This window comes from Lissotriton helveticus, chromosome 3_2, assembly GCF_964261635.1.
Source record: "Lissotriton helveticus chromosome 3_2, aLisHel1.1, whole genome shotgun sequence".
Classification (NCBI taxonomy): domain Eukaryota; kingdom Metazoa; phylum Chordata; class Amphibia; order Caudata; family Salamandridae; genus Lissotriton; species Lissotriton helveticus.
In genome coordinates this window covers 254,801,560-254,825,118 of record NC_136062.1, presented here as the reverse complement: position 1 = coordinate 254,825,118, position 23,559 = coordinate 254,801,560, and positions in this window count along the sequence as shown.

Sequence of the window (23,559 nt, the reverse complement as noted above, 5' to 3'; positions counted from 1 at the left end):
AAGACGGATCTAAACCTATTAACCTACCTACACCAAAACCTCGCAATATATTGCTCTCCAATGTAGCTGGGCCAAATAATAATGATAACAATGCTAAAAAGACAAAGGAAGGAGAAATAGTAAAACCACTTAGACAAGCACCAAAACTGAACCCTCCTGGAATTGCCCCCAAATCTATTGGTCAAGGTACATTTGACAGGCCTTTTTTAGCTAAGAGGCATAGAGTAGAACTACCTCCGGAAGCGGCCCCGTATGTAGTCATTCTCACCGGAGTGCCAGTCTTATCGGATGGGTGGGGAGAAGATCAACGAGGGCTGAAAAATAAGACCATACACTGGTTGAGACAGAATTGCCCACTCCCTCCACATTTAAACGGGCTAATTCTTAACGTTAGGCGTCTCCCTTGGCTGAGCCAAAGAACTAAGGAACTATCAGGCGACATTGTGATAATAAATTTCCAAGATGAAAAAGTCGCCAGATACATTGTAGATGGGTTTTTCCAAAATGTTGGTAGTTCAATCACTGCACGAGATCTGACCTACTTTTATCCCAGAGAACTATTTGCTCCAGTTATCAATTTTAGGCCCCCAATTTATCAACAAAGCCATTATAGTGACACCTTACCTGGTCACCAGAATTTTAGTTTTGGTCCCCCTTTTCAAATGCAGGGGGGCAGTTTTAGACCATTTCTGAGGCATGGGGCTGATTACTCCCTGCCTACCTCTAATCGTTTTTCTGTATTGGCAGGTTTGGAGGGAGTTGATTGACTTTGTGTAGCAGACAATGACACTGCTGGCTTACAAATTGGTTCCCCTACATTGGTAGAGTTAAGCCAAAATAGTTATGCCCACGTCCCTGTTTTAGAGCAGTCTTGCCTTCAAAATAGAGGGATGGGAAACGTGGCTGAACATAATGTGCAATTAACTTCTCCGCAACTCCCAGGTTGGGGAGGCAAAAGGGGGGAGGCAGGGGACGAGGCAATTAGAATAGTTTCGTGGAACATAGCTGGTCTGGCTGCGAAATTTAACAATAAAGAATGGCGCCAGAACATAACCAAATTTACCGTAATTTGCCTACAAGAAACTTGGGCAGTTGATAATAGTACCCTACACTTAGAAGGGTACAAATGTTTCTTTGTCCCAGCAAGGAAATCTAGACCAGGTAGGGCGGTGGGTGGGTTATCTGTATATGTAGACCTGTACCTCCACGGCACATGGTCAACCTCAAACCGCAACTCGCATGACATCCAAGAGGTGCGGTTTAATGGTAAAGGACTTAAATTGATAATGTTTAATGTTTACAACAATGTGGCGGGTGGAGGATGTGATGTACTGATTAAAGAACTGGAGTACAGATTGTCTCAGGTTCCCACCCATGAAGCAAGGACCCATGCACAAAACATCTTAGTAATGGGGGACTTTAACTGTCATCTTTGCCCAGCCCTTTTCCCAATAGATGAAACATGGTCTCGATGCCCAGAGGAGAGTGGAGCCCATTTTGAGCACTTGCCAGAAGGTCAAGCTTTAACAAAATTTTTATATGACTATGACCTGGTTCACACCATGGACATGGTGTACTTACCGCAAGATGAGACCTTGCCACCAACCTTCAAGGGTAGAGGCTGTACGTCATATATTGATTACATACTCGCTTCAAGGGTTTTTATAAATAGGATCTCCAGGGTGGGGATTGAATGGAACCCATTAGGTGACCATAATCCATTGGTATTAGATGTTCCCTATCGTGCCGATTCCAGCAGGACTAAGCACGTTGCAATAATTGAGAGGGCCACCGATCAGGGTAGACGCCTTAGGTGGTCTAAGATTGACGGAGATAGGTTCTACAAATCACTGATGGAGAAGGGGAAGTCAGCTTTTGAGGCATGCTTAGACATGGCAACAGAAGGACAGCAGCTACTTACAGCATTTAAATATATTATTGATTTAGTAGATGGGCTGTTAAAAACTAGTGGCCGGACAAAAGTTATTGGAAGCCAACCACGCTGGTTTGACAGAGACTGTTCAAAAGCCTTGAGGGAACTCAAAGAGAGTATTAAAATAAGGCCAAGAGATGCCATACGAGTTGCCTTATGTAGGAAAAAGTATAAGAGGGAGCTGAGTAGGAGGAAAAATGCACTACAAGCAGAAGGTTGGGCGGATTTAAGGGAGGCGGGGGAAAAGAGGGACATGACTGAATTCTGGAGAATTATCAATAGGCCCACCTTCCAGGAGGATACAGTCCCTAAATTAGGAACAAATATAACACCCGATTCGTGGATTGCTCATTATAGGGCCTTATATAACCGTGGAACGTGCCCATCGCTTGATCAAGGGGATGTTGATCAAGCCCAGCCCGTAGCCTTCTCATTAAAGGAGATTACAGTCGGGATTGAGGGGCTGTCTAAGAACAAGGCCCCAAGTCCAGATGGAATCCCGCCAGATTTATTCCTAAACTCAGTGGAATTATGGGCCCCTATAATGACAAGAGTCATTAACACTGCAATTCGTCAGGGTTTACCGCCCTCTTGGTCAACGGCCATTATTGTGCCGATTTTTAAAAAGGGTAATAGGGACGACCCGCAATGTTATCGCCCGATCTCCCTGATTGATGTATCCGCCAAAATTTTGGGGAGGGGGATATTAAACCGGCTGGCGGAGTGGACTGAGGTGAATAATATCACCTCTGATACACAGTACGGTTTTAGGAAGGGTCGGTCCACGAGTGACCAGTGCTTGAACCTTTATATGTTAGCAGCAAAGTACACTAAGGCCAGTACGGAATCCATTTATATGGGATTCATGGATCTGGCAGCTGCTTTTGACCACGTTAATAGGGAAAAGCTCTGGGACATGATGACCAATATGGGGATAGAGGCTGGCCTTATTAAAATCTTAAGAGAATTGCACAGTAACCCCTCAGCGCAAGTAAGGTATAACACGGAGGGGGAATGTTCCGACTCTTTTTATTGTAGAAGTGGGGTACGCCAAGGCTGTATTTTGGCACCCTTTTTATTTTCCCTGTATATTAACAATTTAGAGCAGCACCTTTTACAGCTAGGATCAGATTGCCCACGAGTAGGGACGCGTCATGTTCCTGTGCTGCTTTACGCAGATGATGCGGTCCTCCTTGGGCGAACACCAAAGAGCCTACAGATTTTAATTGACGGTTTTGTATCCTTTATGGGTTCTTTGGATCTTTTTGTTAATTTAGAAAAATCATATGTTTTATCTGTCGGCAGTAAACCATGTAATAAATGTGCATTTACAATAGGGAGCCATAAGATAGAGAAGGTTAAATCATTCTCGTATCTGGGCCTACTATTTGATGGGTCTTTAAGATTTAACCACCTGGTGGAGGAACGCTGTCGAAAGATGAATGCCACCAATGGAGCTATTGCAGGCTATGGTAGGAGGTTGGGAAGGTGGTGCCCTGAGCAGGTGCTGAACCTGTATAACTCCATGTGTTGCTCTAAAGTTACTTATGGGGCAGAGGTGTGGGGCTTTGTGAATATTTGCCAACTTCAGCAGGAGGAGAATAAACATCTACGCTCCATCCTGAAAGCCCCGCACAGTCTAGCTGCAACCATTGCACACAGGGACCTAGGGATATCCTACCTTGAGGACTTGGTGAAAGTCAGACCCATTTTAGCTTGGTTAAAAATCTGGACAAATCCCGAGGCAACCCTAAGTAGGGAAATAATGAAGGATTGCTTGGGTAGAGAAAAATGGACGCGAATCCCGTGGCTCAGTTATGTCAAGTCCGTTTTAGACACGCTGGGCCTCGGGAACCTTTTTTCTGACCCGGCAACAATCACCCCCCGCCATAAGACGACTGTCAAAAAAGTGTTTTAGGCACACAAAGCCACCCAAAGAACAGAGTCAGATAGGGTCAAAACCACGGTGTGTGCCTATAACCTTGTAAAGACTAGAGAAGGAATGGAACCCTATTTATATTTAATACACAATGCTCAAGACAGGTTTTTAATGAATCGTTTTAGGCTCAATCTTTTACCATATTTATTGGGATCACCTTTAGGGTATTCCACTTCAATTGAGCAGAAGGGAACCTGCGGCTGCGACAATAGGTCTCCGCAGGATTCCCTTCATTTTGTATTGTTATGTTCATTTTATTCTGTACCTAGGCGCAGATTTTTGGTAGAAATTTTTAAAAAATCTAACATAAAAAGCGCCCGTGAGGCTTTGATTTATTTACAACAGGCGAATGATCCATTTACACTGTGCTGTATTATTAATTTTATTAAAGTGGCTGCTCGGTTGAGGGCCACTAGAGGGGGGGGGATTGTGAATTGTGAGATTTCGGATTCTGGTTTTAAAAGTTCCATAATGTCCTCTTTCTCTTAACATACTGTGATTTAGTTGTATCAATAACAGGATTCATGTCAATTTAATTGTTTTTTAATGATATGAGTGTATATTGTTCGTTTGTACTTTTTATGGTGATTTTTAATCATCGAATAAAGAATCCTGACTGACTGACTGACTGATTATCAAGTCACCGTTATCAAATTTGAGGAGATCAACGTTTGGTCACAGGGAACCCGGAGGGGCTGGCCTACTACATATCACTAGAAGACCATCCTTTAACTTCTGCCTTGAAAAAGTCTCTGCAAGAGACGAAACACGTGTCGGCGGTGTGAGCTGAGAAGTCTTATTTATACATGAACTTTTAATAAAGAATGTGAAGAAACATTACCTGGTTTGGATCTCTGAATCCGTTGATATAATACAAGAACTGGACAATGTTTATATCTGACTGCTGAACATTTATTGGATGATTGTTGGATTCTATCATTTCTTAAGAGAAACCTAGGATGATCTAGACTTTACAATACATTGAACACTAGTTGGTGTGCTAGTTAAGCCTGTGCCCTGTTTAGTATGTCTGGGGAAGCTGTACACACATCCAATCAATCAATCAGAGTACTTGTAAAGCGCACTACTTACCCGTGAGGGCCTCGAGGCGCTGAGGGGAGGAGGGGTGCTGCTACTGTTCGAAGAGCCAGGTCTTGAGGAGTCCTCTGAAGGCGAATAGGTCTTGGGTCTGCCGTATGTGGGTAGGGAGGGTGTTCCAGGTCTTGGCGGCGAGGTAGGAGAAGGATCTGCTGCCAGAGGTCGTACGTTGGATGCGGGGGACAGCGGCGAGGCTGGCGGAGCAGAGCTGGCGAGTGGGGTGTGGAAGCTGAGTCTGCTGTTCAGGTAGGCTGGTCCTGCGTTGTGGAGTGCTTTGTGTGCATGGGTGAGGAGCTTGAAGGTGATCCTCTTGTCGACGGGGAACCAGTGTAGGTTTCTCAGGTGGGGGGTGATGTGGCTGCGGCAGGGGACATTGATGATCAGTCGGGCGGAGGCGTTTTGGATTTGTTGTAGTCATAGGTGTTTGGCTGGGATTCCTGCATAGAGTGCGTTGCCGTAGTCCAGTCTGCTGCTGACGAGGGCATGTGTCCCTGTTCTTCTTGTTGCGTTCGGGATCCACCTGTAGATCCTGCGAAGCATGCGGAGGGTGTTGTAACAGGAGGAGGAGATGGCATTGACCTGTTTAGATATGGAGAGGGAGGAGTCGAGGATGAATCCTAGGTTGCGTGCATGGTCTGTGGGTGTTGGTACTGTTCCCATCGTGGTCGGCCACCAGGAGTCATCCCAGGCTGAGGGGGTGGGTGTGAGGATGAAGACCTCCGTCTTGTCCGAGTTCAGCTTCAGACGGCTGCTCCTCATCCTGTCGGAGACGGCCTTCATTCACTCGTGGAGGTTGGTTTTGGTGGTGTGTGGGTCCTTGGTGAGGGAGAGGACGAGCTGGGTGTCGTCGGCGTAGGAGATGATGTTGAGGTCGTTATGGCGGGCCACTTGTGCGAGGGGGGCCATGTAGATGTTGAACAGGGTCGGGTTGAGGGATGAGCCCTGGGGGACGCCGCAGATGATATCGGTGGCTTCTGATCGGAAGGGTGGAAGGCGGACTCTCTGGGTTCTGCCTGAGAGGAAGGACGTGATCCAGTCAAGGGACTTCTCTTGGATTCCGGCTTCTAGGAGGCGTGTCTTTAGAGTGCGATGGCATACTGTGTCGAAAGCAGCTGACAGGTCCAGGAGGATGAGGGCTGATGTTTCGGCGTTGTCTAGTTGGCGCCTGATGTCGTCTTTGGAAGCGATGAGGGCAGTCTCTGTGCTGTAGTTGCCTCTGAATCTGGACTGGGACGGGTCCAAAATGTTGTTGTCTTCCAGGTGGCGGGCCAATTGCATGTTGACGATTATTTCTATGACTTTTGCCGGGAACGGGAGCAGGGAGATGGGCCGGAAGTTCTTGAGGTACTTGTGGTCCACTTTGGGCTTCTTGTGGAGGGAATTGATTTCGGCATGCTTCCAGCTTTCCAGGAATGTCGCTGTTTCAAAGGAGATGTTGATGACCTTCCATAGTTGGGGTGCGATGGCTGTGTCTGCTTTGTTGTGCCATAGTAAACCTGGGGTCGTCCAAAATGAACCCCAATGGCCCCAGTGCTCAGAAGCTCACTATAAGAAGTCCTACTACCATACATGTGTCACACACACACAACATGTGCACAATACACACACCCCAACACCACGCCCTCCCCCATCCCCCACTATTGTTGTAGGTTGCAAATGCATGAGTGCAATGAGTAGGTGCAGCCCTAGATCTGAGGCTCAGGCTCCCCTCCTGAATCTTAGAAATGCCTAAACACGAGGTAGGGATCCCAAAGGCATCATTCTCACTTTGTGGGCCACACTCGTTTTCCTGAAGCAGACTTCACATATGCCCTTTGTCTGCCATCCAAATCACAAGTATGCAAATTGTGAGCATGTAGTCTCATCTGAGCTGCTGAGTTTGGTACTGTGAAGTACCAGGTCCTATCCTAGCGCAAGCTCAACATCCTGTGATTCTGGCCAAATCATCTAATCTCCCCGTGCCTAAAATAAATAAAATCTGACCTTGTGTTAAGTAACTGGGGCTCATGTAAAGTGCTGCAATGCCCTTAGGCTAAATTCCCGCTCTATTAAACTGGCTTACGCTTAAAAAAGGGAGATATGTGTGGTAGTGGAGTATGGCATGCCAGTAGTGTAAACAGTGCTTCTAAAATCAAAATCTTCAAATTGAAGGGAACCTGGTTTCACTGCTGATTATAAAATAAAATCCCTTTAAAGTAAACACTCCTCCCAGTCAATGCGGCATTAGTACTGCTGATGGTGTTAAAAATGAACCATTCAAATACTGTGCATATTAAATGTGTCAGCATATATTGTACATACTTAGAGGAGTTTTTAGCACCCTCTAAACAAAACCAAAAAATCTATCACAGGACATACTGCATGTATGGCGAACTGGCTTTTACAAACCTTTAAAACACACAATCGGCATTTAAGTAACAGGCACTTTGGGGCTTTTATAGCATGTAGTGTAGTCTAATTCAAACCCCGGTCCATGAATCAATTATCCAAGCTATATTTAGTGTTATTGTTTTATTTATTGAGCTGCAAACACGCTCGCTCCGCTATTATCAATGAAATAAACACTATTAAACACAATTAGTGCCACACAACAATCCGAGTACAACAATAGTGGGGGGAAAAGACGTTTATAGAGCTTACACGCTGCCTTTATCCTATCATCCTAGAGATGCTGTACAAAGAGCGTGTCTGCTTTAGCAACTCGGTGGGTTAAGCGCCTGCTGCGCAGCTACGTTTGCAACATGAACTACAGGGCGAGCAAGTAAAGGATGTTTTACGAAAAGTATGTGCACTACAGTGGCTCGGTGGGTTTAGCGACTGCTGCGCAAGTCCGTGTGCAATTATTAAAGCACAGAAAGATGGTCCAGCATGACTACTTCCTTCATTCATCGTTCCAATAGTTAAAACAACAAAGAAATAACACAACCAATTGTTTCTTAAAAACACTAACATAAAAACACGTATAACTGCGCACACATCAATACTAAGTGAACAGTTAGGAAGAGAGTCTGCTACAGGAGATCAGTGGGTTGGGCGCCTGCTGCACAGCTCTGTGCAACGTGCGCCAAACTGGAAGCACATTCAAGGTGCTCTACGAAGAGTTTGTCTGCTAAGGCAGGTTGGTGTGTTGAGCGCCTGTTCAACGTGAACCAACCACCGGCACAGTCAATCTTAGTTGGCAGCCAAAGTTAGTTAACCTAAAACAGATTTCAATGATTAAAGAACCAAAAAGACGACCAGCGAAAAAAAGCACTTTGCTGCCTGCAGGTTCTACCTAAAACCGGACCCCAATTTTGAGCGTACACAGAGCGGTTGGCCCGCTGTTAGTCGGGACAGTTAAAGATGCCTCTATCTTTCCTCTGTAGGAGCAAAATATTATCGGACAGCTTGCAGAGCCTAAGCACTCGTTCACTTCAAGTAGAGGTGAGAAAACGACGATCAGTTTTCCTCTTCTCCGCATAGGTTGCAGATTCCTTTGGGGACTGGGGGGAATCTACCCAGTGTGCCCCACCCACAGAAATGTGGGGCATTCATAAAATGATGTCCAAGGCAGGAGTCCCCAAGGACTCAGGACCCGAAGTTTCTTCGGACTCTTCTATATGAGAAAGACTGCTAGATGCCAATGTTTTGAAGTGCAAGTGTTACAGCAGGGGTGGGCACCATGGTGCCAGGAGTGCCTGTAATATGTGCATCATTATGCAAGCACAATCGTTATGCACAAATCAGCACCAAGGTGCCACGGATGTTCACAAGATTTCAAGAATGATCAGCATTTGGCATGTTCAGATTTGCCTGATCATTAAAAGATCTGCAGAATAGAAGTGATTTACAAATAGACCCTGGGACAGGAGAGCTCGCACCGGTCACGTATAGTGAATTTAGTTACACTGATCAGGAAGAACAGTCGCCTAATCTTCCTCACAGGGGTATTCCCTTTAATAGAACTAAACAAGAGTGACCGGCACACATATTTTCCTTCCATGTCCATATAGTATAAGACTTATTACAATGTGGGTTGCACAAAATTCATCCTCAAACTCTCTGTTTCGTTAGAAAACTTCCTTATTCAAATCTTCAAAGAATTAAAATTATTAAAATAACTGTACTTCTATGAAGATTTGAATAAATAAATATTTTATATGAAAATGTCAAATAGTGTGTATTTCATTAACATGCAAAAATGTTTCACCTTAGTATATCAGATTAAATCAGTGCATTGAGAAATATATATATTTTTTAAGTGATCGTTTTCAAACCTGAATTAAAAATCATTCATTCTGCCCGCCACCATCACAACAATGCCAATAGTGTACTTAGAGGCAAGTCAGTTGGGTGGCCTGGGTTTCTATTATACATCAACAACATTATAGTTTATTGAATCGAACACAGGAAAAGGTTTTTGTACAGCACCCATCCTGAAGTCATGTATATTGAGGTCCATATATGTGATAAAGGAGGAAAAGTGAAATAACACAATTGCCTAGTATCATACAATTCAGTTCAGTGGAGAAGCCAGGATTAATCCCAAGTTTTTGGTTTCACATTGTGCAGTTCAAACACTAGATGTTTATGCTTTGCTTACTTCCTCCCACCTTACCACCAACCCCTGACCACCATCCCACTGGTATCAATGCTGCCTTTGGTCCCATTACAGGCCAAACTTTCTGGCACATGAATCAACAATGCCTTTTGCTATTCCTTATTAGCAAAAAATAAGGATTCACTAATAAGGAATAGCAAAAGGCTATGCACGTAGAAATTACTTTAAAAAAACTAGTTACTTACCTGTACACTATGGTTCTCCAGTATTATCTTTCATAGATTCACATGCTTGTATCTTCCCCGTCGTCATGGTGGGAGTCTCACGGTAAAAGAATGACCATAGCAGTATAATAGAGTAAAAACTGCATGGAAAAACCCGCAAGGAACCATAATATTTGGCAGCCAAACCTCATAATTATTTGGTTCAAACTCAGCCAATCAGCTGCCAGCCCAGACATCACACTCCCCAGCAGAGCCATCATCCCTCAGATTTCCAGCCCCAAGTGAGAGCCAAGGATATATCTAAAGATACGAGGTCTACCTGAGTAACGGAGAGGTAGGTGGGCCGCATGTGAATCTATGAAAGATAATACTGGAGAACCATAGTGTACAGGTAAGTAACTAGTTTTTTCCCCAGTATTGAATCTTTCATATCAGAATAGCGAGCAGTACTTGTGACAAGGTGCGTTGCTCAGGATAGAACCTCACATCCTCTGTGGGCTCTGCACCTATTTTTTGTACATTAATAATCATAAGAATAAAAAAATTGCTAGGATTCAACACAAAACATGCCTATGATTAGACAGTATGCAAATAATGCAAGAACATAAACTTTAAAATATATGCAAATATATATATAATTGTATATATCATTTTGACAAATACCTTACTGAAATAAATGGCATATAACTGCTTGTCCCACTGCTGCATCATTTCGCCATGCTGTGTCTAGACAATAGTGGAAAGTGTGCACATTTTTCCATGTTGATGCCCTGCAAATGCCCGGCAGAGACACTCCTGCAAATAGGGCCGTAGAAGTTGCCATCTTTCTGGTGGAATGTGCATGTACTCTGGATTGTAGAGGTTTACCCGCTTTGTCATGGCACAAGGAGATAGCCGAAGATATCCATCTAGAAATACTGGATCTGGACAGTGCCAAACCTTTTCTTGTTCCGGAAAATGCTACAAAAAGTTGGTTTGTTTTCCTGAATGACTTTGTTCTGTCAATGTAGAACTTTAAACACCGTTTGACGTCCAGGGAATGTAGAGATCTTTCCGCAGACGACGAAGGATCCCTAAAAAAATGTAGGTAACACCACAGGCTCGTTGAGATAAAATACGGAGGGAACCTTAGGAATGAACTTCGGATTTGTCCTCAAGTTAACCTTGTCTGGTCGAAATTGGAGAAAGGGCTCTGAAATCGAGAAGGCCTGAATTTCACTAACTCTCCTAGCTGAAGTGAGAGATAATAGTAAGGCTGTTTTCCATGAAAGAAACTGTAGATCTGTTTTATGTATTGTTAGATTTGGGGGTCTCTGGTTGGCACAGGTGAGTACTTGTGACAAACAGGGACCCTCTCCTCTAGTCAGGGCAAGGGACTTACTCCTAAAAATAACCCCTGCTCACCCTCTAGATAGTGTGGCGCAAGCAGACAAGGCTAAACTTCAGGGCGTGATTGGTTAAGCATTTATGATCACATACAGTAACCCATGAATACACCACAAATGAACACCAGGCGTGTTTTTACATAAAAATAGGTATTTTATATATGTTCTTTAAGCAGACTTAATACAAAGCCCATCAACATTGTAATCAGGCCACAATACTGTTTGGAATCAAGAGTTTAGCAATGCTTGTTAAACGGGCTGCGCGGGTCGTAGCGCTCCTGTGCGACTCGTGCGGTATCAAAAGAATGGCCTTGCAGAGTCTCATGCGTCTCGCGGACACTTTAGTCCAAGGCACGGTGCACAGTACGCAGCGTGTACACAGTACCTTTGATGCTTAGCTCGTCGCGCACAGTTCGGAAAGGGAAAAGCGAAGGTGATGCAAGCTGCTTCTGTTGGCCTGGGTCGGTGCGAGCTCTGGCTCATTGGCATTTGTAGTCCAAAACGTAGATCGAGGAGCTGGCTGTGATGCAGGTGGCCGGTGCGGATCGCGGGGACTTCGCTTGTGGTGTGGCGTACGAGCCGTACCCTTCGTTTCAGGCTGTGGATGTGATGCGGGCCGGGCAGCACGGAGCAGCCAGTACGGTGCTTACGGGCAGGCCCCTTTGTGCGGTGCGGTCCCAGAGCTCAGGAGCGTGGTGCAGGGCAGTCGGTACGCTTCGAGCGTACGGACCGTACGGGCCTCGTGCTGTGCCTCTGAGCTCACTTCTGGCGGTGGGGGCTGCGAGTGAGCAGTGCGGCTCGGCGGGAAGAAGGAGGCAGGGTGCGGGCGGCCCAAGCAGGACGGGACAGACACGGCTCAGGCAGAGCGTAGTCACCCGTGGCGGGGTGGCCAGGCACGGGCTGCACACTCGAGGGGGGGATGAGGCGCACTCAGAGTCGCGGCTTCCAGCGGCACAGAAAGGGGTCGAGCAGACGTCCAGGAGCTCGTCAGGAGAGGCGGCGAGAGTCCAATGATCCCGGGACTCAGGTCAGGGGGCAAGCTCAGTTCCAGGCCCTTGGAGATTGTTTTAATGCACAAATAGTTAAAGTCGCTTTCAGTCCTTCTCCTCTCCTTCCTCAGCAAGGCACCTACTGCAGGCTAGTCCCCCAGGTCAGGGACAGTACTCCTCCTCACAGAGCCTTCCAGTCGGGCAGAGGTTCTTCGTGGTCAAACAGGATCTGATTTCTTAGGAGCAGGGCTCCTATATTTATACTGCATTTCTTTTGTTCTTTCAGGCCAGGGGGCCTTTGCCTTGTTCAGTCCAGTTCCTGAGCACTTTGTTGACATGATGCAGGCTTCTGCTTTCAGGGTGCAGGGCAGAGACATCAGACGCTCCACAGGAGGTGGAGCCAGCATTGTGGTGGTAGAGCACAGCCCTATTCAGAGTCAAGGGGCACTCCACCCACCCATCCTGGTGTAATCTTTCTATTCGCCACCTGGCTGCCCAGCCTGTCTCCTAGAATTTCCCAGCCCTGTCACACACAGAAACCAGACGGCAGATACAAATCATGGCAGAGGCGGGCTGAAATGGTTAGGCAAGCAAATACCAACTTTCTAAAAGTGGTATTTGCAAACACAGGATATTAAAATAAACTTTACTAAAAGATATATTTTATTATTCTGAGTTCAGGCATACCAAACTTGAATTTCTACCATGTTCCCGGAGTCTGTTGGGATCATAGAGTGTAACAATTCCACCAGCCCATTCTGTATGAGAACAGGTAGCCTTACAAAAGTGAAAAACGAAAATGGCTCTAATTCACTATTAGGACATGCCATACACATCAGGGCTTGTCCTACCTTATGCTTACAATGCACCCTGCCCTTGGGCCTACCATAGGGGTGACTAATATGAAGCCCTTGTCCACTCAGTATGACAGTACCAGACTGCACGCAGGTTCTGCAATGACAGACCTTAGACATATTTTACCAGGCGGCTTCTGTAGGTGGCACAGCTAGTGCTGCAAGCCCACCAGCAGCATTTGTATTTACAAGCTTTGGCACTCCTGGTGCACTGTACTAGGGACAGACAGTAAACCAAATAAGCCAATCAGGGAAACCAATCAATGTATACACTTTAGATAGGGAGCACTTGCACTGTGGCACTGGTTGGCAGTGGCACATTGCTATGAGCAGCTAACACCAGCAAAACACATGAGGCACAGCAACAAAAAGTGGAAGGGAGACTCACGCCAAGGTGCCAGGTCTAACACGTGTCCCCTCCAGCTGAAATGTGGGGAGAACTACCCTTCCCCTAGGGAGTTCTCATCACTAAGGCGGAAAAATCTGGACAGACCATCAGCATTGGCGTGATCTGTGCCAGGGCGATGTTCCACCGTGAAATCCATCCCCTGTAGGGAAATGGACCACCTCAACAGCTTTGGATTCTTACCCCTCATTTGCATCAACCATCTGAAGGGCCTGTGGTCTGTCTGAACCCGGAAGTGAGACCCAAACAAGTAGGGTCTTAGCTTCTTCAATGACCAGACCACAGCAAATGCCTCACGCTCAATTGCACTCCACCTCTGTTCCCGTGGAAGTAACCTCCTACTGATGAATGCTACAGGTTGGTCCCAGCCCTCCTCAGTAATCTGTGAGAGAACAGCCCCTACACCATGCTCTGAAACGTCTGTTTCCACTAGTAACTCTTTGGAGAAGTCGGGGGCCAGGAGCTCGGGCACATGGCAGTCTTCAGGGTGTCAAAAGCTTTCCGACAGGTGTCAGTCCAGATCACTTTCCTTGGCTGCTTCTTGCAAGTCAGCTCTGTCAAGGGGGCAACAATGCTGCCATACCCCTTGACAAACATCTTGTAGTACCCGGTGAGTCCTAGGAAGGCCCTCACCTCTGTTTGGGTTTTGGGGGGGTTCCCAAGCCAGGATGGTCTCAATCTTGGGCTGAAGGGGCGCCACCTGGCCGCTCCCAACTTGGTGTCCCAAGTACACCACAGAACGCTGCCCGATCTGGCACTTGCTGGCCTTGATCGTGAGGCCTGCCTTGCGAAGTGCCATCAGCACTTCCCAGAGGTGGCGCAGTTGTTCTGCCCAGGTGACACTGAACACTGCGATGTCATCCAGGTAGGCGGCACTGAACTCATCCAGCCCAGCCAACACCTGGTTCACCAACCACTGAAAAGTGGCAGGGGCATTCTTCATCCCAAATGGCATAACCCGGAACTGGAAATGCCCATCTGGTGTGGAGAATGCTGACCTCTCTTTGGCCCCATCAGTCAAGGCGATCTGCCAGTACCCAGACGTTAAGTTAAACGTGCTGAGGTACCGGGCAGCCCCTAACCGATCGATGAGTTGATCAGCTCTGGGGATGGGGTGCGCGTCAGTCTTGGTGACTGAATTGAGTCCTCTGTAGTCCACACAGAACCGGAGTTCGGTTGTGGCACCCGGCGCTGCAGCCTGCGGGACCAAGACCACTGGGCTGGCCCAAGGACTGCTGAAGGACTCAATCACCCCAAGAGCAAGCATCTCTGAGACTTCCTCTTTGATGCAAGCCCTGACCCTGTCAGTCACCCTGTAAGCCTTGTGCTTCATAGGTAGACTGTCTCCTGAATCCACATCATGGACACACCAATCAGTGATACTAGGAACCAGGGAGAACAGATCAGGAAACTGCCCCAGCAACTGGCGGCAGTCATCCTGTTGCTCAGGGGTCAGGGTGGGAAGAGAGGTTAACTCCATCCACTGACCCATCTCGCTCTGTGGCTACCAGGGGGTCAGGAAGAGGCTCTGTCTCCTCCTCCATTCCATCATCTGTTGCCAACAGCATGCCCACTTTGGACCTCTCCAAGTGGGGCTTAAGGCGGTTGACATGTAGGACCCTCAAGGGGTTCCTGGGAGACTGCAAGTCCACCAAGTAGGTGACAGGACTCTTGCGCTCCACAACCTCAAAGGGGCCTGTCAACTTATCCTGGAGTGCAAAAGGCTCCACTGGGGCCAAGACCCACACCTTCTTTCCAGGCTGAAGCTCTACCAGAATGGCATTCTGGTCGTACCACCGCTTCATCTCCTCCTGGCTGGCTTCCAGGTTTGCATCAGCAAGTTTCCTGAAACGCCTAGTCTGGTTCCCAAAGGCCAGCATGTAGCTATATACACTCTGGGGAGGTTTCCTGGGAGATTGCTCCCAGCCTTCCTTGACCAGACGTAGAGGTCCTCTTACAGGGTGGCCATACAGGAGCTCAAAGGGACTGAACCCTAGAGACTTCTGTGGCACCTCACGGTAAGCAAAGAGCAGGCATGGCAAGAGGACGTCCCACTTATGCCTCATGGGTTCTTCCAGACCCATAATCATGCCCTTTAGAGTTCGGTTGAATCTCTCAACCAACCCATTTCCTTGGGGGTGGTAAGGGATGGTGAACTTGTAGGTTACACCACACTTTTGCCAAAGGGATTTCATATACTTGGATATGAAACTGGTGCCCCCTATCAGACATCACCTCTAGAGGGAATCCCACTCTGGAGACAATTCCCACCAGTGCCCGTCCCACCACGGGGGCTGTCACTGTCCTCAGAGGGATGGCTTCAGGGTACCGGGTGGCATGGTCCACCAGGACCAGGATAAACCTGTTGCACTTGGCTGTCCTGGGGTCCAGTGGCCCCACAATGTCAATTCCCACTCGCTGGAATGGGGTACTAACTACAGGGAATGGCTGGAAGGGAGCCTTCTGCTTCCTCCCACTCTTCCCACTTGCCTGGCAAGTCTGGCAGGTCCTACATCTGAGCGCCCATGCATTTGGGGCCAATGAAAGTGGGTGACAAGCCTTTCAAAGGTCTTGTCTTGCCCCAAATGTCCTGCCAATGGCACATCGTGAGCCAGCCCCAGTAGGAAGGCTCTGAAACTCTGGGGTACCATCAGCACACGGGCTGACCCAGGCTCAGCAACCTTAGGCTCTGAATACAGGAGGTCATTCTCCCAATAAATGAAATGTGACCCAGAATGATCACCATTGGCCTGGTCTGCAGCCTGCTGCCGCAGACCAATGAGAGTAGGACACTCTCTATGCGCTCTGCAGAATTCCTCCCTGGTGGGCCCTCATTCCTGCTGCCAATGGGTCAGCTCAGGCAGGTCCCCCAGTTCAGCAATCTGTTCCCCGGTAGGCTCCAGGGCATCCCCCTCAAGGTCTGCTTCCTTCTGGGCCGTGGGAACTTCAGGGGCCGGTTCCCCGCGCCCCCTGTGCCATCTCTCTAAGGCCGGTTCCTGGGCCTCTCCATCAGGCTCCAGGACCTCTTGAGCACACCTACTGGATGCCATTGACTGGGTGGTCATGCAAGCCCAGTCAGGTAAACCCACCATATTCAGGTGAGTTGTCTCCTCCACCTTTTCACAAGGGGAGCTCTCCAAGTCGTTCCCTAGCAAACAGTCTACAGGCATAGCAGTTCTCACAGCTACTTGAAGAGTACCAGAGACCCCACTCAAAGGGAACCTAAGCCATAGAACAACGACTCTCTGTGTTGTCAGCATTGACAACACAGCAGAATGCATGGGGGACAACCTGCTCTTGAGACACCAGGTGCTGCTTGACAGCAGTCACACTGGCTCCTGTATTTCTAAGAGCCTCCACCCTTTGGCCATTGACAGTCACCCACTGCCCATACTTCTGAGTATTGGGGGGCAGTGGGTTCTCGGGGACCATCTCACTGTCTCCTAAGGAGACTAGGGTCATCTGAACTGGCTCCCACCCACCTTGGACTTCTACCTCCTCCCCAAAGGTTACACTAGCTATTTGCCGGGGCGGAGCACCAGTGGGTGCTGGTTTACCAAACAGGCGACACTTAGGATCATTGGCAAAATGACCCACTTCACCACATCTATAACATTGCAGGGGCCCGCTTTGAACAGGGGTACCTGTTGGGGCCACGGTCTGCTTCGGGGGTGGGGGAGGCTGAGAACCTTTCCCTTGGTTCCCTTGGGAATTACTATAGGGCTCTCTTTGGAACTCCCTCGGTTTACCCTTGCCCCCCCCACTCTTCTGCTGGGGACCCTGCCCGCCCTTGGCGGATTCTCCGACGTGACCCCTGTGGACCCTGGTGCTGACCCAGCGGTCCGCCTTCTCAGCAAGCTCCCTAGGGTTAGTCAGCTTGCTATCAATCAGGTGCTGCCGTAGCTCAGGAAAACAATTACTGGACAAGTGCTTCCATGCAATTAAATCAAAGAGACCTTGAAAATCATTCACTTTGCTACCCTTCACCCAACCATCCAGTGCTCTGCAAAAAAAAGTCACATATTCAACATAAGTGCTCCCAGGAATCTTGGTGCAACCCCTGAACCTCTGTCTGTACAGTTCAGGAGTTAACTCACACCTTGCCATCAAAGCTTCCTTCATGTGGGGTAGGAATTATGAACTTCAGAGGGCAGATCTAACAGGGTGTCCCGCCCCTCACTGAGGAACCGCCCCCACAACCCCGCTCCCCAATCTCTCTCAGGGATCCGGTGGGAAGACATGGCTACCTCATAGGCCTTGAACCACTGCCCTATGTCATCATTTAAAAAAAATTCCTTAGCCACCTCCTTTAGGGTGTACACCCTTGACTCCACCTGTACTGGCGTAGTGCTGCCACCAGTGGGAGTAGGTGCTCTCAGATCCATCTCCCTCATTTTCACTTCATGTTCCATTTGAATTCTCCTTTCTTCCATAGCCATTTTTTTGCTCTCTAGCTCCAATTGCCCATTGATTTTAAGTTTTGCCATTTCCATCTCATGTGCGCGGGTTTCTTTCCTGTCCGCCAACTTCTCTGCCAAAATCAATCACGCTTTTTGGTGGTTCAATCTCCACCACATTTTCAGGTGCTCTTGACTCAATCCAGGCCCTCAGCACCTTTTGGAAATGAGCCTTGTTTTTACGTCCAGCCTGCGAAACTCTAAACTTGAGACAGAAGCCCTTCCGCTGGGGCACAGTGTAACTCTCCAATCTCTCCTCTTCCCATTCTATTCCTTCAATGTCAGGGATTACAGATGCTGCCTTTCCCCCACGGAGTGAACCAGGCATGACTTCTTTAGAAATTGGAGATCCCTCAGCAAAAATAAAAATCAATAAGTTCGTGGCTGCGGTAGTGGTCTGAACTCACTATGTGGCGATCAATAATTACTGTACATAAATCATAAATGCAAATTCGAAATTCTCACAGCTGCCTCCAATGTTAGATTTGGGGGTCTCTGGTTGGCATAGGTGAGTACTTTTGACAAACAGGGACCCTCTCCTCTAGTAAGGGGAAGGGACTTACTCCTAAAAATAACCCCTGCTCACCCTCTAGGTAGTGTGGCGCGAGCAGACAAGGCTAAACTTCAGGGCGTGATTGGTTAAGCATTTATGATCACATACAGTAACCCATGAATACACCACAAATGGACACCAGGCGTGTTTTTATATAAAAATAGGTATTTTATATATGTTCTTTAAGCAGACTTAATACAAAGCCCATCAACATTGTATTCAGGCCACAATACTGTTTGGAATCAAGAGTTTAGCAATGCTTGTTAAACGGGCTGCGCGGGTCGTAGCGCTCCTGTGCGACTCGTGCGATATCAAAAGAATGGCCTTGCAGAGTCTCACGCGTCTCGCGGACACTTTAGTCCGAGGCGCGGCGCACAGTACGCAGAGCGTACACAGTACCTTTCATGCTTGGCTCGTCACGCACAGTTCGGAAAGGGAAAAGCGAAGGTGATGCAAGCTGCTTCTGTTGGCCTGGGTCGGTGCGAGCATCGGCTTGTTGGCGTCGGTAGTCCGAAGCGTAGATCGAGGAGCTGGCTGTGATGCAGGTGGCCGGTGCGGATCGCGGGGACTACGCTTGTGGTGTGCCGTATGAGCCGTACCCTTCGTTTCAGGCTGTGGACGTGATGCGGGCTGGGCGGCACGGAGCAGCCAGTACGGTGCTTACGGGCAGGCCCCTTTGTGCGGTTCGGTCCCAGAGCTCAGGAGCGTGGTGCGGGCGGGCGGTAAGCTTCGAGCGTACGGACCGTACGGGGATCGCGCTGTGCCTCTGAGCTCACTTCTGGCGGTGGGGGCTGCGAGTGAGCAGTGCGGCTCAGCGGGAAGAAGGAGGCAGGGTGCGGGCGGCCCAAGCAGGATGGGACAGACACGGCTCAGGCAGAGCGCAGTCACCAGTGGCTGGGCGGCCAGGCACGGGCTGCACAGTCGAGGGGGGATGAGGCGCACTCAGTCGCGGCTTCCAGCGGCACAGAAAGGGGTCGAGCAGACGTCCAAGATCTCGCCAGGAGAGGCGGCGAGAGTTTAATGATCCCGGGACTCAGGTCAGGGGGCAAGCTCAGTTCCAGGCCCTTGGAGATTGTTTGAATGCACAAATAATTAAAGTCTCTTTCAGTCCTTCTCCTCTCCTTCCTCAGAATGGCACCTACTGCAGGCCAGTCCCGCAGGTCAGGGACAGTACTCCTCCTCACAGCATCTTCCAGGTCCTTCTAGTTGGGCAGAGGTTCTTCGTGGTCAAACAGGATCTGATTTCTTAGGTGCAGGGCTCATATATTTATACTGCATTACTTTTGTTCTTTCAGGCCAGGGGGCCTTTGCCTTGTTCAGTCCAGTTCCTGAGCACTTTGTTGACATGATGCAGGCTTCTGCTTTCAGGGTGCAGGGCAAAGACATCAGATGCTCCACAGGAGGTGGAGCCAGCATTGTGGTGGCAGAGCACAGCCCTATTCAGAGTCAAGAGGCACTCCTCCCACCCATCCTGGTGTAATCTTTCTATTCACCACCTGCCTGCCCAGCCTGTTTCCTGGAATTCCCCAGCCCTGTCACACACAGAAACCAGACGGCAGATACACATCCTAGCAGAGGTGGGCTGAAATGGTTAGGCAAGCAAATACCAACTTTCTAAAAGTGGTATTTGCAAACACAGGAAATTAAAATAAATTTTACTAAAAGATATATTTTATTATTCTGAGTTCAGGCATATCAAACTTGAATTTCTACCATGTTCCCGGAGTCTGTTGGGATCATAGAGTGTAACAATTCCACCAGCCCATTCTGTATGAGAACAGGTAGCCTTACAAAAGTGAAAAACGAAAATGGCTGTAATTCACTATTAGGACATGCCATACACATCAGGGCTTGTCCTACCTTATGCTTACAATGCACCCTGCCCTTGGGCTTACCATAGGGGTGACTAATATGAAGCCCTTGCCCACTCAGTATGACAGTACCAGACTGCACGCAGGTTCTGCAATGGCAGACCTTAGACATATTTTACCAGGCCGCTTCTGTAGGTGGCACAGCCAGTGTGCAAGCCCACCAGCAGCATTTGTATTTACAAGCTTTGGCACTCCTGGTGCACTGTACTAGGGACAGACAGTAAACCAAATAAGCCAATCAGGGAAACCAATCAATGTATACACTTTAGATAGGGAGCACTTACACTGTGGCACTGGTTGGCAGTGGCACATTGCTCTGAGCAACCAGCAAAACACATGAGGCACAGCAGCAAAAAGTGGAGACTCACGCCAAGGTGCCAGGTCTAACATGTATCGGTTCAAACGGAGACTTCATGAGCTGTGCCAGAACCGTATTAAGCTGCCAAGAGACTGTTGGACGGTGAACCGGGGGAAATACCCTGAAAAGTCCCTTGAGAAATTCTTTTATCACTCTTTGAGATCAGAGAGATGGATGGTTAGGATCCCTTCTATATCTTGAGATAGCTGCCAAATGTACTTTTATAGAAGCATGTGACAGATTTGCTTTAGCCAAATGCAAAAGATATGGCAGAATTTGTTCTGAAGAGATATTAAAGGGATGAAGACTTTGAGAAGTGCACCATTGACAAAACCTCTTCCATTTAGCAGTATAGGTCTTGTTTGTAGAAATTGCCCGTGATTTTGAGAGAATATCTCTGCATTCCTGAGAAATATTTAAAGATTGGAACTCATGCTCGTGAGGTTCCAAGCCGACAAATTGAGCAATTTCAAATTTGGATGGAGAATTAGACCTTCATTCAAGGAGATCATGTTCTGCAAGAATGGGAACTGAATCCTGGGTGTCACTGATAGCTTGAGGAGATCGGAGAACCAAGTTTGTCACTGCCATGCTGGAGCTATGAGAATTAAATGGCACAGTTCTGATTTCATTTTCCGAATCACTTTTGGTATTGGAGGGAATGCATATCCGATCCTTTCTGATGAAATCTGCTTGCGAAGTGTTCGCATTTTGAGTTGTGAATGTTCGCGAACAGATCCAGCGATGGGTTCCCCATAGGCGAAAGACTCGGAGAAGTTGACCTTGATCTAATTCCCACTCGTGAGAAACAGTTGTTGATCTGCTGAGTGTATCTACTCTGATGTTGTCCACCCCCGGAATGTGCTGAACTTGCAGCGAGAGGTTATGGAGTAGTGACCACCTCCAAATCTCTTGTACTTGTTTTGAGAGAAGTTTTGACCTTATACCCCCTTGTTTCAATAGGTAAAACATGGTAGCTGTACTGTATTTCCTGACCAGTACTGTGGAACCTCTGATTCTGGGTAGAAATGCCTGCAATCCCAAGAACACTGCCTTTAGCTCCAGCAGGTTGATGTGAAGAGGAGCTTCTCTTTCTGACCAATGACTCTGAATTTCGAGGTCTTGGAGGTGTGCACCCCAACCTTGCAGAGATGCGTCTGTCATCATTACATAACTGACGCTGAGGTTCGAAGAGCAGACCTGTTGTTAAGTGTTTTCTGATTGTCCACCATGACAGGGCCTTTTTTACTTGAGGATAGATAGTCACCCGATCTTCGAAGGATCCTTGAGATTGAATCCATTGTTTGTCCAGAAGCTCTTGAAGAGGCCTCATGTGCAGTCTGCAATTGGGAAGTAAGGGGATACAAGACAACATCATCCCCAATAATGACTTGTAGATTCTCACCGAAGTGAACTTTCTTGTTTGTAGACGAGAAGCTAGATTTCTTATTTTCTGAACACGTTCCTCTGAAGGATAAGCTTTTGCTTCTTTCGTGCGGAGCATTGCTCTCAGAAATTGAAGAGTTTGAGATGGAATGAGACAAGACTTTTCTAGATTGACTCTCAGACCCAGACGGCTGAAGATATCCATGCAACATTGTAGAGAAAGCTGGGTTTCCTGAAGCGAAGCACCTTTTATGAGCCAATTGTCTAGATACGGGAAGATTTGGTGACCTTGAAGCCGTAAGTGAGCTGCCACTGGTGCCATACACTTCGTAAAAACCCTCGGGCCGACTTCAGACCGAATGGTAGAACTTTGAATAGGTAGTGGCGCCCCAGCCACCATGAAGCCTAGATAATTTCTGTGGTTTACATGGATCAGGATGTGAAAATAAGCATCTAAGAGGTCCAGGGATGCCATGTACTCACCTTTGTAAAGAAGAAGTAATATTTCTTGCAAGGATAACATGCGAAAAGATACCTTTTTGATGAATTTGTTCAAATTTCTCAGGTACATTACCTGTCTCTATTTCCCCGTAAGTTTTTTCTTTATTAGAAAGAAATGTGAATACAAGCCTTTCCCTCGTTGAAGACGTGGCACTTCCTCTATTGCCTCCTTTTGCAAGAGATAAAATTTTCACTTTGAGTGCGGACAGGTGCCGTTGCTTTCTGAGAATCGGAGGTTGATTTGGAGGCTTCTGTATAAATTCTAGGGTATAGCCCTGATGAATTAGGTCCAGTACCCATCTGTCTGTTGTAATTGACTTCCATTCCTGATAAAATAGAGCCAGATTATGGTTTTTGGAGCTTGAACAAGTGGCGGATGCTTTGTTCAAGTCTTCTACTAGGCTGGTGAGATTTGCCTCTTGCCTTCTGATGATACGAGGTACTTGAGGATCGAAACTTCTGACCACTTGAAAACTGGCGATATCCCTGGTGATTGTAAGGCTGATATCTGCCAGATTGATATGTGCGCCTTTGATTATACTGTCCTCTAGACCCTCTCCTTCGAAAGGACTGAAATCTACCCTGTTGCAGAGAGCCCAATGCTCTCGCCGTATCAGTGTAAGCCTTGATGCTTTGAAGGGTCTCATCAATGTGCTTTCCGAACTGATTTTCTCAGTCGAACGGCATGTCAATTATTTTCGCTTGGACTTCTGGTCTAAATGAAGGGGCTTTAAGCCATCCCTGTCTTCACAGTGCTACCGCTGCTGCCATTCGTCTGAAGGAAAGGGAAGACATATCCATTGCTAGATATATAGATTCAGATGCCGCTCTGGAACCATCCTGGATTAAGGCGGCTGCCTCTTCCTTTTTATACTCTGGCAAATGTGACAACAATGGAGCTACATCTCACCACATTTGCCGATTGTATCTACTGAGGAGGGCTAACGCATTTGCGGCTCTAATAGCGGCAGCTGCCATCACAGCAAAACGCTTCCCCGCACCATCCATTCGTCTTCCCTCCTTGTCTGGAGGGGCTGCAGTTGTTGAGACTGCATTCTTTGAATT